Genomic DNA, 13,839 nt, shown 5'->3' on the forward strand with positions numbered 1-13,839 from the left:
GAGGGAGAAATAAACTGCGGGATCTTTTGCCTCAAGGGGGCTGTGATACATATTTACAAATTATATAGATTTCTTTTTCTTTTGTTTTTTTTTTAACTGTGTTTTATAAAGACAACCTAGATTTACTTTTATTTATTCCTTTGTTTGTGATATTTATATCCCACATTATCCCAAACAAGTTTGAGTTCAATGTGGCTTACAATAAACAGTATTGGATACATAAGAATAATGCATAAGAAAGTAATTTGTTGTAAGAATCCAATTTTGCAATACAGTATCATAAACATACTGAGATAGCTATGGATGTTTAACATTTAGAAAATCTATTATGAATTAGATTGTGTTGCTTTCTGGTTTGTTTGTTTGTTTGTTTGTTTGTTTGTTTATTTCTTTTTTGTATGATTACCTTTTCTTTGCTTCATTTTTAAAATGAATGCTTAAAATAAAATACTAGTAGTGTTGCATTGAGACAGGGGTTTGGGGGAGAGGAATGAGAAAGTTAAAAAAGAGGGAAATTCAAAAAGTCCCAATTGTCTACTTAGCCTATTATCTTATTCATGGAGGTACTATGAAGCAGGTAGGGACTTTCCTACCCTCTTACCTGTTTTTGTGTGTGTGTATGGGTGGGTGGGTGGGGGGGGCAGGGGGTTGTGAGCTACTGTATTTCATCAGGAGCAGAAGCAAACAATGACAACGTCATGTCTATGGTGTTGGATATATTGTTTTGGGGGAGAGGGGAGTAAAGCAGAAGGAGATCAGTGCCGACAAACTATCTAAATAAAAATAAATATAATAATCCAACAACTGGAGAACTCATACCTGCACTAGCATTCAAAAGTTTTTTTTTTTAGAGTGAAAAACCCCTCAGTTTATCTACTTTTTGCAACTTCCAGAAACACTCTTGAACCATCCCCGAGATTCCAAATCACCAAGCCTTTCCAGAGTAAACCCCAGATAATGCATATTCTCCTTCTTCAATTTCCATCACACAGGAACACCAAACTTCTAGCTGCCATGAACCACACAACACATCAGCCTTTCTCATATTAAATACTAAACCACTCTATTCCACTCTATCTTACCCAGACTCCTCTTCACTTTTTCCTCCCTTTGATGGTTTCCTTCCCCTGCGTCAAAAGGAAAAACAAGAGGAAGCCTCTACGTAAAAATGATATAGTCCAAACAAACAGTGGCGTTCCTTGGTCAGCTGCCATCCGGGGCGGATGACCGCTGTGCACCCCCCCCCCCCAGGTGCAGCGTTGTCCGCCCCCCCCTTCCCGGGTGCAGCACGACACCCCCCCCCCGGTGTATCACCTCGAAGCCCTCCCGGGTGCATTCTTCTTGCCTGCTGGGGTGTTGGGAGCAGCCATGCGACTGTCGGCTCTGCCAGTTCCCTGCTCCTTCTGTGCCGCACGGTTGTCAGCTCCGCCGGTTCCCTGCTCCTTCTGCTCCAGAACAGGAAGTAACAGCAGAGGGAGCACAGAACCGGCGGAGCCGATAGCCGCACGGCTGCTCCCTACACCCCTCCTGCAGGTACACCCGGGATGGACCGCCCCCACCCCCCCGCCCTTGATATGCCACTGCAAACAAAGTGAAGGATGACACCAATGACAACCAGCAGTGGAGATGAATGTAAAAAGGTATCCTTACCCAGGAGGGGTCCTTTTACTAAGCTGCAGCAAAAGGGAGCCTGTGCTGGCATCAGAACATATTTATGACGCCCCCTTTTACTGCAGCCAGTAAAAAGTTGTTTTATTTTTGTTTTGTTTTTTTAAAGGAATGGCCATGCGTCAAGTGCTTCACTTGCCTAATGGCCATTTCAGAGGGGAGCACTTACCACCACCCACTAAGGTGATGGAAAGGGCTCCCGCGCTAATCCAGTGGTAACTGAGCAGCTCGCGGCACTGCCCAGTTACTGCTGGGTAAACACTGGCACTACAAAAATAAAAATTTGATTCCCACTGCAGCTCCTTGTGACTCTGGGCAAGTCACTTCACCCTCCATTGCCCCTGGTACAAAAATAAGTACCTGAATATGTAAACCGCTTTGAATGTAGTTGCAAAAACCACAGAAAGGCGGTATATCAAGTCCCAATTCCCTCTAATTCCCCCCTAGTGCCAGAAATGGAGTGCACTTGGGGTACGAACTACCGCCGGGCTGCTGCAGTAGCCCAGCGGTACTAATGGTTTAGCAGCGGTAAGCCTGCGTTGGACTTACCGATGCTTAATAAAAGACCGCCTAAATAACAAAGGAGACAACACCAAGTCCTGGGATACACCAAATGCTATTCTTTGAAACTTAGACAGAGAACCTGCACTAACACCAGACTATTATCCTCTAAGAAAGTGCTAATCCAACTCCATAGCATTGCCAACAAGCCACTTCTTGACACCTTTTCAGTAATGGCTGATATGGAACTCAAATCAAAATTGAACCCAGTTTTCTCTATCTTATTTTTCCCTTTCTTATAATTTGCACCTACTCCTAAATTATGGTTCACACTGTCCTGCTTAGCATCAACAGTGTGTACGCTGGTGCTCAAAGCTGCCAAGTACAGAAATTAGTATAGTAAATGTTTACTTCCTGAACTATTGCTTCAGGCTCATTCTAGGCCCTAGTCAGCTTTTTTTTTTTATCCTGAAAGAGAAAGGTAAGAGATCAATACTGAAGTGTAATATTAGAGGTGTCTGGAAGTTTGAAAAGAAAACCTGCACATCCCAAATTCACTAAGTCCCTAACTTCAAGAAATATAAACCAATAAAAATGAAGCATGTTTCTCCCCTTTCCTCCTGCTAGCAAACATACACAAACTAAATGACCTAATCTAAGCCATTGTCTCTGCAGTAAATTATTTGCTCTGCAAAAACTGCCATAGATCCTACATAGATTACTCCCCAAACACTTCTTGCCTCTCAGCCTGCATGTTGCTTTCACGTCGACTTTTCCCATAATAAGAATATTCCCAATCGTGCCAATACCATGAATTCCAAAAGTTCACTTTGACAGAGAATAAAGAATATATTCTACTATAGTTTCAATGACTTTTTAATTTGGCTTTCGCAAAGTGGTTGGCAAACAAATGATTGATTTGCTTGATCTGTCTTTACGTTGCTAATAGAATTTGGCAAGCCATGAATATTGTAATGGTACACTGTAGTCCATGTGCTGCTTGCAGTTTTAGTGTATCAGATTAAGGGTCCTGTTTACTAAACTGAGCTGTAGGCGTGCAAACCTTTTAGCGCGCGCTAAAATTTAGCACACACTAATGCTAGAGACACTCATAGGAATAGAATGGGTGTCTCTATCGTTAGTGTGCACTAAAAAGTTAGCGCGCCTACAGCGTGCCTTAGTAAACAGGGCCCTTAGTCTCTGTTTCGTGCTGAATGATTTGCACTAAGAGTATATTCATGAGGTGCTCATGTATATGTACTATACACAAGCCCAACATTATACTGAATAACATTTGGTTTAAGCTAAATGATTCGATCCTCATTGGAATCAGGCACCTGCAAGGCAGAAATAGACAATCTTCTTTATTTATTTAAAAGAACACAGCAAGCTTCCAGAGGATCCAAACTACACCTGATGATTTATATGAATGGGCTGCGGCAGCCCAAAATTTTTGATTTGTTTCAGTCCCCCATAGTTTGTAGCATTGTATATATTTTTATGTCTTGGTTAGTCTTTATTTTGTTTTCGGAGCAATGTTGTCAAGAGTGTGCACTCTTTCAAAACAGTGTACCCCCTTTGCAAAGAGTTTGCCCTCTTTGCAAATAACACACACTGCTTACAAAGAAGGCACACTTTTCTAGAAAGAATGCACACTCTTTCCGATGATTCACCCATGACCACGTAATCAGGAAAAAGTGTGCACTCTTTCTGAATGAGGATATAAATATGTATTTTTAACTCATTTATGATGGTTGTTACATTTTGTTTGATGTCTTTAATGTGAGAAATGCAACATAAAGAATAGGTATAGATATACGTATATAGATATATTTTTATTTGTACAAACAGAAATATAATACACAGGATTAGATAAATATTAAGTATCTAATATAATAATTCACACCTCCAACGTTCTGAAGCTGACTCCGTGGCAGCGTAGCAGTGAAGCTGCGTAGTGTTCCTGGGGTTCGTAATCGCCCCCCCCCCTTCGAGGGAACTCTGTATAGTTGCCAGCCCCCGCACCTCCCTCCCTCTCTCTCTCTGCCCTCCAAGCATGACCTGTCCTCCGGCAGCCCCTCACCTTCCTAAGTGCTGGCTGTATTTTAAAAATTCTTACCTTGGGGTGCAGCGTCCACAGTGAAGGCGAGCAGCGCTTCACACTGCCTTCACATGTGTCTCAGCTCTGCCTCTGGTCCCGCCCTCATTTCCTGTTTCCGGAAGGGTGGGACCAGCCAGCACTTAGGAAGGTGAGGGGCTGTTGGAGGACAGGTCATGCTTGGAGGGCAGAGAAAGAGAGGGAGGGAGGCGCGGGGGCATGGAACTCAGAGGAGAGGGGGGCGTGGACCTAGGAGGGAGGGGGCATCCTGCAAGTCGAAGGAAAGGGGAGGGGTCATCCTGGACCTCGAAGGGGAGGGGGGTCATCCTGGAACTCGAAGGGGAGGGGGAGGGAGGCACGGGGGTGTGGAACTCGAACGAGAATGGGGGGCATGGAACTCGGAGGGGAGGGTGGGGTCCTGTAACTCGAAGGGGAGGAGGGAGGGGGTCCTGGAAATCAAAGGGGAGGGGTCCTGGAATTTGGAGGGGAGAGAGATGGAGGGAGGGGGCCCTGGATATGGTTGGATGGAGGAGAGGCCAGGGGAGAATGCAGACTTGATGCACATGTAGGGGGGAGGGCAAGGGACAGAGGAGAATTGCTGCACCATGATGGATGGAGGGGGCGGGGGAGAGATGCTGCACATGGATGGATGAAGGGGGCAGGGCACAGAGGACATTTGCTGCATATGGATGAATGCAGGGGAGAGAGCATAATTGCTGCACACGGGACACACACTACACTCTCATTCACACAGACACACACATTCTGTCTCAATCACACACTCTCTCTCTCTGACACATACTCATTCACTCTCTAACATATACTCACTCACTCTCTCTCTCACACATACTCTCTCCTAACAGTTCCCTTAAAAACATAATTGCCATTAGAGGACAACCTTGCTAGCGCCCGTTTCATTTCTTTCAGAAACAGGCTTTTTTTTTTACTAGTGTTTAATATAATTTGTAATAAGTCCTTATTCGAGCGCATTTTGATAGACAACATTTTTTGTTTTGCGATTTGGAGCATATACAGTGGTGGAAATAAGTATTTGATCCCTTGCTGATTTTGTAAGTTTGCCCACTGACAAAGACATGAGCAGCCCATAATTGAAGGGTAGGTTATTGGTAACAGTGAGAGATAGCACATCACAAATTAAATCCGGAAAATCACATTGTGGAAAGTATATGAATTTATTTGCATTCTACAGAGGGAAATAAGTATTTAATCCCTCTGGCAAACAAGACCTAATACTTGGTGGCAAAACCCTTGTTGGCAAGCACAGCGGTCAGACGTCTTCTGTAGTTGATGATGAGGTTTGCACACATGTCAGGAGGAATTTTGGTCCACTCCTCTTTGCAGATCATCTCTAAATCATTAAGAGTTCTGGGCTGTCGCTTGGCAACTCGCAGCTTCAGCTCCCTCCATAAGTTTTCAATGGGATTAAGGTCTGGTGACTGGCTAGGCCACTCCATGACCCTAATGTGCTTCTTCCTGAGCCACTCCTTTGTTGCCTTGGCTGTATGTTTTGGGTCATTGTCGTGCTGGAAGACCCAGCCACGACCCATTTTTAAGGCCCTGGCGGAGGGAAGGAGGTTGTCACTCAGAATTGTACGGTACATGGCCCCATCCATTCTCCCATTGATGCGGTGAAGTAGTCCTGTGCCCTTAGCAGAGAAACACCCCCAAAACATAACATTTCCACCTCCATGCTTGACAGTGGGGACGGTGTTCTTTGGGTCATAGGCAGCATTTCTCTTCCTCCAAACACGGCGAGTTGAGTTCATGCCAAAGAGCTCAATTTTTGTCTCATCTGACCACAGCACCTTCTCCCAATCACTCTCGGCATCATCCAGGTGTTCACTGGCAAACTTCAGACGGGCCGTCACATGTGCCTTCCGGAGCAGGGGGACCTTGCGGGCACTGCAGGATTGCAATCCGTTATGTCGTAATGTGTTACCAATGGTTTTCGTGGTGACAGTTGTCCCAGCTGCCTTGAGATCATTGACAAGTTCCCCCCTTGTAGTTGTAGGCTGATTTCTAACCTTCCTCATGATCAAGGATACCCCACGAGGTGAGATTTTGCGTGGAGCCCCAGATCTTTGTCGATTGACAGTCATTTTGTACTTCTTCCATTTTCTTACTATGGCACCAACAGTTGTCTCCTTCTCGCCCAGCGTCTTACTGATGGTTTTGTAGCCCATTCCAGCCTTGTGCAGGTGTATGATCTTGTCCCTGACATCCTTTGACAGCTCCTTGCTCTTGGCCATTTTGTAGAGGTTAGAGTCTGACTGATTCACTGAGTCTGTGGACAGGTGTCTTTCATACAGGTGACCATTGCCGACAGCTGTCTGTCATGCAGGTAACGAGTTGATTTGGAGCATCTACCTGGTCTGTAGGGGCCAGATCTCTTACTGGTTGGTGGGGGATCAAATACTTATTTCCCTCTGCAGAATGCAAATAAATTCATATACTTTCCACAATGTGATTTTCCGGATTTAATTTGTGATGTGCTATCTCTCACTGTTACCAATAACCTACCCTTCAATTATGGGCTGCTCATGTCTTTGTCAGTGGGCAAACTTACAAAATCAGCAAGGGATCAAATACTTATTTCCACCACTGTATGTATAAAGATTTATTTGAGCCAATTTGTGAACAGGCGATATATAATTGGTCATGTGAACATGGGTTTGTAAGTTGACACCTGTGACTTTTAACGTTTGACCTTGAGTCTTATATATCAACGTTGCAAGGGCTAGTTGAACTGGCAACTTCAGTCCTTTGAACTGTATCTGATAGTCAGATGGTATAGGAGGAATTTTAGGTATAAAAATGTGCTGTCCTTTGGAACAACCTGTCAATATTGTAGCTTCAATAACATGTGGCATTAGAGTTTTAAGAGCTAAATGTGTGCCATTGCATAGCTTTGGCGCATTTAGATTTCGTAGCACTATCATTGGCAAACCAATTTTTAAGTGTAGTTGATGCGGTGGCATTCCTGGTGGATTGTCATGCAACAATCATTGTAGATCATGTACAATGTTATAATATACACCAGGCACAATGACACAAGGATGTTTGGCTTCAACATTTTCATTGTCCATAAAATAGATTTGTAGAAATATATGCTTTTCATTAGGTAATGATAATAATGATCCTGCTCTGTGGTAAATCTGGCCCTTAACCTTGAAGGTAGGCATAAAACCACTTTCTTTGATTTCATGTGCCCCAAATGAGATCATTTGAAAACATGAGTTGTATGTTCGAATGTTTTCCAGAAAATGCATTGCAGCTGGTGCACAGCCATTGGTTTAAGGATTTTAGTGGTACTAGAGGAGGGAGCTTTATTTTACCTCCTGAGCAACACATACCAGGGGGTTCTGCCTTAAATTTTAGTGCACAACATGATTTGCAGACACTGTTCATTTTGCCAATGCTCAGTTGAGGAGACTTCAAATTCATTCATTTAGTTATAAGAAATAGCTGACCCTTGTAAATTTGGCTTCCTTAATAGTCTTCTAGTGCCTTCATTAATAATCTTCCATTTAATATCTAGCTCCATGACTGGCCCAGAAACTATTACCTGCTTTAAATATATTCTACTTTAACCGAGCCTTAAACATTCATAGTGCTAGGGGTGTGTGAAAATGGCTGAGTGGGGGTGTACTGCTGAGAATGAGCGTGAATGGGTATGTTAGAATTGGTGAGTGTGAGTGAGGATGAGGGTGTGCTACTAAGGAGTTGTACCCTTGAGGGAAGGTGTGAGAATGGGTGAATGTGAATGGGGGTGTGGTTCTTGGGTGAGAAGGTGTGACTGGGGGTGTACTATTGAGGGGGTGTAAGAATGAGTGTGAATGGGGGTGTGCTACTAGGGGGACGTGAAAATGGGGGTATACTGCTGAGGGGTGAGTGTGAGAATGAATGAGTGTGAATGTGGGTATACTGGTTTGAGTGGGGGTTTTCTTCTGAGAGGTGTGTGAGAACGGGTGAGTGTGAGTGCAGGGGGGGCGGTTGCTGAGGGGTGTGTGAGAATGGGTGAGCCCACATTTCTCAAGTAGTCCAAACTTGTTTTTTCAGGTTTCAGTTTTGCAGGTCATGATCCATTCTCTTGTTATCAGTCAGATGGACTATTGCAATGCTTTATACAGTGGTTTACATCAATCAGATCTGCAACATTTGCAGATAGTCTAAAAATTAAGTATTAAGCTTCTGACTGTTTCCAGGAGACTTGGTAATATGACCCCCTTACTTCGTGAGGAATATTGGCTCCCAAGTAGTTTCCGGATAAAGTTTAAGACTCTTTTTTTATATTTATAACGTTTTAACCACTGATGCTCCATATTATGTTTGGAATTTTTGACTAACTACGTCCCTCTTTGGACACTTAGATCATCTTCTTCATATCTTTTAATGGTCACTTTTGTTCGAGAGATACCACAACAATCTTTTAGAAGTAGATGTTTTCTGTCTCGGAAACTAGGCTTTGGAATACCTTGCCTATACACATTAGGCAGGAAGAGTCCTTATCTATTTTTAAGACACAATTGAAGATCTTTTTATTTAGAAGCTTTGGGCCCTTGATTTTGCTGTCTCTGGTACTTTTTTCCGGGAGCCCTGGGTTCTGCTATGTATGATTATATGTGTGTTGTGAAGATGTTTGCTTTTTAGCTTTTCTTTCCTGTTAAGTTATTGGCATTCTTTTCACATTTTTAACTGACTTTAGTATTTTTGAGCAGTATGTTACATTTTAACAAACTTTGAAACTTAACCGGCCAGGAATGGCTCCTGGCCAGTTAAATAGCTCTTAACCAGCTATCTGCTAATATTCAGCACTTTGCTGGCTAAGTTTGGTGGCCAAATCTGGTCACTGAAATAGCAGGCCTATCTTTGGCCAGTTTAAACTTAACTGGCCAGTGCTGAATATTGGCTAGGCCAGTTAAGTTTAAACAAGGCAAAAATAAACCAGATATTCAATGCCGCCTATTGGAAACAACCTGGTATTGAATATCCGGTCTCACTGCTGACCATGGGAATTAGCTGGGCAGTCTCCCACAGTCTGAATATTGGCCCATTAGGGGGAGATTCTATAAATGCTGCCTAAAAAATCAATGTGTAAATCAGTGCCAACGAAGCGTATTCTATAAGCGGTGGCTAGATTTAGACGTGGTAGCGGTATATATAATACACTTAGTTGATATCTCAGTGCCTAAAAGTACGCGCACCCATTTACACCAACGAAAATATGGCATAAATCCCAGCATGTAGATTTATGCGCACTGGGCCTTATTCTATAATTACATGCGTAAATTTCAGAACCTCCATGAAACACCCATTTCCCCACCCATAACCACGCCCCTTTTTGCCTACGTGCGTTAGAAGTTCAGCTTCCTTCGTTACAGAATATTCTTAGCAAGTTGTGCACGTAAATTTTAATTAGTGCCAATTAGTGCTCAGTATTGCTTGTTAATTGCTGTTATCAGTGCTCATTAGCTTGTTAAGGGGGTCTTTTATGAAGCGGCAGTAAGTGCAATGCAGGCTTACTGCTCACTAAACCAGAACTACTGCTGGCCTAACACGACCACCAGCGGTAGTTCTGTCTGGAGTCCGCAACATTTCCGGTGCTCTGGAGATTTTTTTGTCTACTGTGGCGCTAACCCATCAGTAATCGGGCATCACCGCGTGCTGCATGATTACTGCCGGGTTACTGCGAAAACCCTTGCTGCCACCTCAATGGGTGGCGGTAAGTGCTCCCCACCGCATGGCCATGCGGTAAGGGTTATCTTACCATGTGGCCATTTTTTTTTTTTTGGGGGGGGGGGGTTCTTTTTTTCCCACAGCTGAGTAAAAGGACCTCTAAGTTTGTTAAGTTAAGTACATTGGATTTTGGTGCAGATATCTAGGCGCACTATATGGAATCTGGAAGTTAGTGCCTAAATGTAAGCACCATTTGTGTGCTAAGATTATATAATACTAGCACTTATGCAGGTAAATGTAACACTCATTTGCGTAAGTGCAGATTGGGCGCTAAATGGCATTCAACAAGCTTTGCCTGCAATTTGAATACCGCACAACTGCAAGGGGGTATGTAATGCCCCCTCAGGAACTTACCTGGGTTCGGGGTACCGACCTGAAAGAAGCTTCATCAGTTCTTGTTTAATATTTATTTATTTATTATCACATTTGTACCCCACATTTTCCCAACTGTGTCAGGCTCAATGTGGCTTACATTGCACCGCAAAGATATGACCTACATTAGAAATAGTGAAGAGGATTGGAGAGGAACAAAAGTAACAGCGGAAACAGGGGAAAGAGGGAAGGGTGGGTGTGTCCAAAAATGTCATTATGTTAATGTGTATTAAGTTAATGGTGCCATCATCTAGAGTAAAAGAATATTAGCGGGTTTGAATTTCCCTCCCCTTTCCTCAGGAAAAATCCCAATAAACATTTTTGTGGATCTAACTCTCTTATGACTTTTCATTCCTCTCTGATCTGTGACCTGTATTACATGACAGGATTCACAAATTCCACAGAACATGGAAACCACTCTGTATAACTCTCACCCTCTGTTTGTTGACCATGATTCACAGATTCCACAAAGCACAGATATCATTTAGCCATCTAATGTCCAAGTTCTGTAATTCCAGCTATCCTAGCACTGAGAGAAAAACTATCCCCTCCCCTCAAGTTCAAAGAGAGGCAGAGAGATTGACCTCTATTCTTCCTCTTTTAGAATCCCAGCCCTTTGGATGCTAAGCTCTGCAACTGCAGCCTTTCACAAAACATTTCATCTTATCTACTCCAATCCACACTCCACTTTCCTAATTTTCAATGCCCACATTCCATTAGAGAACTTACAAGGCTACCCTACTTTCCCCACCTAGGTATGAGGGTGAGGCATTTGCCTGACTATCAAAACACCTCTGCCATGCTTGCATCATTTGTGCCTTTCTGTAAACCAGTCTGATCAATTATATTTTAGTGGTTATACTCCTTACAGTTTGATACAGTTAGAGATCCTTTCACACACACAGTAAATCACATGCTGTGACTCAGGGGCAGTCTGACCATTCGGGTAACCAGGCATTGCCCAAGCGCCCAGAAGTTCTAGGAGGACCAGAGGCTCTGCCCGGTTGCCCGCCTCTGCCAAACAGTACAGCCCTCCCCGGCAATCCTACTTTGAAGGGCCCTGGTGGTCTAGTGGCCTCTGCAGGGGCAGGAAAGAATCCCACTCTTCCTGCCTGCTGCCGGTACTCTGCTTGGAGCCACTGTGATTTTAAAATGGCTGCCGAGACAGCCAAGACCTGCAAGACTACCATAGGCAGTCTCGGTAGCCATTTTGAAAATACAGCGGTGCCGGGCACAGTAGTGACAGCGGGCAGGTTAAGAGTGGGGTTCTTTCCTGCCCCAGAAGCCACAAGATCATGAGAGAATAATGGGAATACATGCCTAATGTAGGCGCATACATTTGCACCATATTTCATTTGGCGCAAATGGCCACACCTAAAGTTAGGCACGATTCTCGGGTTTAAGAGCTATTCAATAAACCACGCCTAACTTTAAGCATGGCTTGTAGAATAGCGCTTTTTTTCAGTGCCAAATTATTTGGTGCTATATATAGAATCTAGTCCTTAATGTACTGTAAGCCCACTTAAACACGCTTACTAGGAAATGCTTTAAAGCGTTCTGCGGTAATTTCAATGTTTCTTTGTGCTGAATCCTGCATTATCAAATTTTTCAATCATTTTTTTCTGAAGGGGTGACAAGGGCGGGGAATGGGAATTCCTGCATTATTCAGTTAGTGCATTACAGAAACAGAGAAAAATGAAGGCAGATAAAGATCATATGGCCTATCCAGGCTACCCATCCATGCCATCAACTATCCTTTCTTCTCCCTTAGAGATCCTATGTATTTGTCCCAAGCTTTCTTGAATTCAGACAGTCTTCATCCCCACCACCTCCACTGGGAGGCCATTCCAAGTATTCACCAGTGCACTAACTGGATAACGCAGGGTTAATGCTGTAGCACCTCATGCCTCCTAAACAGGAGGTGGTAAGTGCGCCTGTATTAAGTCCCAGCAGGTATCGTGCGCTAAAATGAAGTGCGCTAAAATAAAGTGCTGCAATGAATCTAGGCTTAGCAGGTGGGAAAATCCCACATTACAACATGCTAAGCCCAGATTTTGTCTCACTTCAGTAACATTTTTAAGGTGCTTGAACAAACCAAATGCATGCCAACGAGTGCACATCTCTAGCTGACATTTCAGAAGTGGTCACATTCATAGGCATTTAATTTTAACTAGAAACTATCTTATCCAAATTACATTTATGCTCATCCATTCCTTTCGAATCATTTCTGTACTGCAATCTAATACTCCTGGATGCAAGAGGGTTTGAATGCTCAGATCAAGGCATTTAAAATTGCAGTACAAGAAAAAACTATCCAAAAGGGGCAGGCTGGCAGGAATGTAATCTGCATAAGACAAAAAAAAAATCAAGTCCATTTCTGTTTCAAGCGTAACTATCTCGTCCATTCAATATTTTAGGAAAGCACAGTGATCTTAAGTCCATATCAGGGACAGAGACTAAGCCAAGTTAATTAATTAAAGCACAAATAAACTAGAAAAATACACTGTATGGCCTTTCTTTCTATGAAAACGAATGCTAACACTAATTAAATGGAAATGTACTAAAAATCTGAGGTCTAGTTTCACCCTGAAGCACATTAAAACTATCTCAGAGGTTGGATTTTGATTAAAGGTGCTGAGGGACCTCGAACTGCAGTAGTGGTGTCAGCAGCGATGTACTCTGTTAGACAGTTATGTAAATTACTTTGCAGTTGGGACAGTAATAATTACTGCAGTTCTAAAAAAAAAAAAAAAAACCCTGTCATACTGTTAGGTCCACTTTCTAGAGCAGATTGAAATCACAGTACCTTGTTATGGACAGTTATTCGATCGCTGCAGTGCGGAAGCCGTAATGAGAAAGTGAAAGCACTCAGGAACACTGAAAAGCTAGAAAAGTTGAGCATTTTACTACAATGCTGCTTAAAGATCCTGTTCCGGTTTACTACTGTGCAGAATATCATGTGACACACATGCTGGAATGCAAAACTAGAGATTGTACAAGCTGTTCTTCTTTCTGACTTCAGCAATCCAATTATTCCCCTTACTGTCCCTTTAAGAGTTACTATTTTCAGGAGTGCTTTGTTCAAAATAGAGCGCCTGTTGTGAAAGGTGCTTCCTGCAGCATGACTAGTGTCCATTCATCTGTACGTATATCTGTATGTGAATGGAGGGATGGACACCAATGGAGAATCCAGGAGCCAGAAGGGCTGCAGGAAGTCCTGATCCGAACCGTGGAAGAGGAATGACTGGCAGCAGGTAAAGTGGTGAGGTGACAGGAAGCTCTCAGGCTCTGCCAGCTGAAGAAAAGACTAAAAGCAGTGGAGGAAGCACAGAGAGGCGGGGAATCCAAATGTTGCCATCTGAAGAGGAGCCAGGAAAAGCAGAAAGTGAAGTGGTTGAAAGTTTTCAGTTTCCATGTCCCTGGATTACAGAAACTGGTATTGT

At 43.3% G+C, this 13,839-nt stretch overlaps 1 protein-coding gene across 2 annotated transcripts in view; it reads right to left on the bottom strand.

Annotated features, from left to right (window-relative positions):
- The window catches only part of KYNU (kynureninase), a 260,595-nt gene extending 247,299 nt beyond the window's left edge, over positions 1-13,296 (bottom strand). The window contains exon 1 of one of the 2 annotated variants that reach the window (XM_030209738.1): positions 13,203-13,296. The gene's annotated coding sequence lies outside the window, so the exon portion shown is untranslated. The remainder of the gene's footprint in view (positions 1-13,202) is intronic. The other variant, XM_030209735.1, reaches the window with a different exon arrangement.
- Between the last annotated feature and the right edge of the window lie 543 nt (positions 13,297-13,839).

The sequence above is a fragment of the Microcaecilia unicolor genome, chromosome 7, assembly GCF_901765095.1.
Source record: "Microcaecilia unicolor chromosome 7, aMicUni1.1, whole genome shotgun sequence".
NCBI classification, from domain to species: domain Eukaryota; kingdom Metazoa; phylum Chordata; class Amphibia; order Gymnophiona; family Siphonopidae; genus Microcaecilia; species Microcaecilia unicolor.